Below are 2398 nucleotides of genomic sequence, written 5' to 3'. Positions count from 1 at the left end.
CCCGCGCCCCGGCCGGCGTTCGGAGCTGGAGCCGCGCGCGCCCAGAGCGCCGGGCCCTGAGCCCAGGCCCTGCGGCCTTCTGGGGCGCCCGCTGCCTCCGGCGCCCGGTAGGGGCAGGTAGAAAGTGGGACCGGAGATCCCAAAAGCCCTGGCGGCCGCCCCGCGCGTCCCCACACTCCCATCCCCCCCGCCCCAGCCCCGCTGCCCGCGCCCCCGGCTCTGCGCGCCCCGAGCTCCCGGGACAGGCGGCAGTGGAGACCCGAACTCGGAACCCTCGGCTCGGGCTGCCAAGGGCTTGAAGAGGCATTCCGAGCTGTGTCGGCTGGATTGTGGGGGAGCCGGCCCTCTCCCCCTCCCCCAACCCCCACGACTGCCCCATTCCTGAGCCAGGAATTTGGGCATGACCCAGTTAAGTGTCCCGGGGTGACCGACCTGGGTTAGCTCCCCCTGAGGTCAGACTTCAGGCGGGGCACACCTTCCCAAGGCCTACTGTTAGAGGAGTCACGACTGTTTGCATCTATATAGACAGGTGGATAAGCTGAACCAGCAGCCCACGCCTTTTACTTTTTTTTTTACTTTTTTTTTTTTTTTTTAAACACCAACCATGAGCCAGGCACCGGGACAGTCACTTTACATTACCTCCTTCTTAAGTACATTATTTAATCCCCATAATCCTTCCGGGCAGACATTATTAATCCCATTTTACAGATAAGAAAACTGAGGAGCACAAAGTTAAATAATTTGCCCAAGGTCCCCTAACTAGCAGGCCTCAGAGCCTGGATGAAATCTGGGGCTTTGGCAGAGCCGGAATCCAAGCTACTTGCAATATACCAACGGGCTCCTCTCCCTCCCTGGGTCCCTGCCCTAGAAAACGTCTGTGCTACTTGGCTGAGGCTGCCACTGCTTGAGCTGAGAAAGAAAAGAGGGGAAATGTGGCCAAGAGCTCCCCGGGTTGGGTTATTCCAAGGTCGTAGAGCAGTCTCTGCCCATCCCTTCCTGCTCCCGGTGAGATTACCTGGCACCACAGTATTATCCCGTGGTGTCCTGAACACTGGGGGTAGTGACAACACCGGACACTGCCCAGTGCTCACCATGAGCCACGCGCTATCCTCGGCTCTTTCCCATGTGTTAACTCACTTCTTCCTCCCCACAAACCCCCCCAGGTGGGTACAATACATTTTCCTGTGGCACCTTTTATGTAGCACTGTCTACATTTTACAGAAGAGGAAACAGGCCCAGAGAGGTCAAGTAATATCCCTAAGGTAGCTGGGTGGTAAGTCGACTGGCAAGCCCAGGTTCAGATCCCCGTGGCACTCTTTCATACTCCACCACCTTAGACAAGTACTTCTTACCGAGAGCCTCAATTTAGTCCTCGGAAAAGTGGACATGGTCCTCAATGAATGCGATGAGGTACCGCTGGGACACCCTTTTAGGTGCTGCAGAAGCTGGGAACTCGGGTTAGAATGTGGGGTCCCGAAAGTCGGGCTGGGAGCTCTCACAAGAAGCTGAGACTCCTAGGGGCCACCCTGGGGTAGCCCCACCAGTGGCAGCAGCCACATTTGGGAGAACAATGGCTGTGCAGTCAGACTGAGGCAGGAAGTGAGTCATGGTTCTTCCTCAGTCTATGAGCATTGAGGGGAAATTGGGACAGGGCTAGCCCCACCTAGGTTCGGAGTCCCCTAGTGCCGTTCCCACTTGTCCTCTGGCTAGAAGAAAGGTCAATGCGGAAAGGGAGCAATCCTGGAGGCCTGTAGGTGCCCCACCCAGCCCAGAGGCTGGCCCCAGGGGAGCTGCAGCGGGTCTCAGGAGGAGGAGGGGCTAGCCCTGTCTCAGAGGGCTGCACCCCCGCAGGCCCGGCCTCTCCAATCCCGCCTTCGGCAGGAGGTGGAATTCTTTGCCCTGTGTTGCTCAGAGGTGCATCCCTGGAGGGGAGGAGAGGGAGGAGGACCGAGCGAGTGAGCACCTGTCCTTACTTTGCCCAGAGCATCTTGACCTTCGTCCCTCTCCTATTTGGGTGTTTCACATACAATTGTATTTTACAACAGTTCTCTTTGCTAAAATGAATTTGGAAGCCACTCTCCTGGAGACGAGACCCCCTCCTGGAGGAGAGAATCCCACCTTGCCACAGCTGTTGACAGCCCACGTCTTCCTTTATCGCCCCAAAACAAGGCCTGGGGGCATGTGTTGTTCTTTTGATCACACCCAAACATTTACATGAGGCCTTAATGCCTGAGGGAGCTAAGCTCCCGGTGAAGCCCAGGCTTCACCACTTACGGCCTTAAGAGCCCAAGGGTCTCTGGATCCGTTTATCAGTTTTGCACAGCAGTTGATAAGATGGTGGCACCACGTGACAGAAGACTGGAGCAGGAAGGCCTGGGGGTGGGGAGCAGGGCCTGAT

At 57.1% G+C, this 2398-nt stretch overlaps 1 protein-coding gene across 1 annotated transcript in view; it reads right to left on the bottom strand.

The window, feature by feature from the left end:
* FURIN (furin, paired basic amino acid cleaving enzyme) overlaps window positions 1-454 on the bottom strand; it is a 12077-nt gene extending 11623 nt beyond the window's left edge. Inside the window, exon 1 of the mRNA XM_034667858.1 lies at window positions 433-454. The gene's annotated coding sequence lies outside the window, so the exon portion shown is untranslated. The remainder of the gene's footprint in view (window positions 1-432) is intronic.
* Window positions 455-2398: the final 1944 nt, after the last annotated feature.

The sequence above is a fragment of the Ailuropoda melanoleuca genome, chromosome 9 (assembly GCF_002007445.2).
Source record: "Ailuropoda melanoleuca isolate Jingjing chromosome 9, ASM200744v2, whole genome shotgun sequence".
Taxonomy (NCBI): domain Eukaryota; kingdom Metazoa; phylum Chordata; class Mammalia; order Carnivora; family Ursidae; genus Ailuropoda; species Ailuropoda melanoleuca.
Note: the sequence above shows the minus strand (reverse complement) of the source record. Positions and strands in the feature narration are given on the sequence as shown.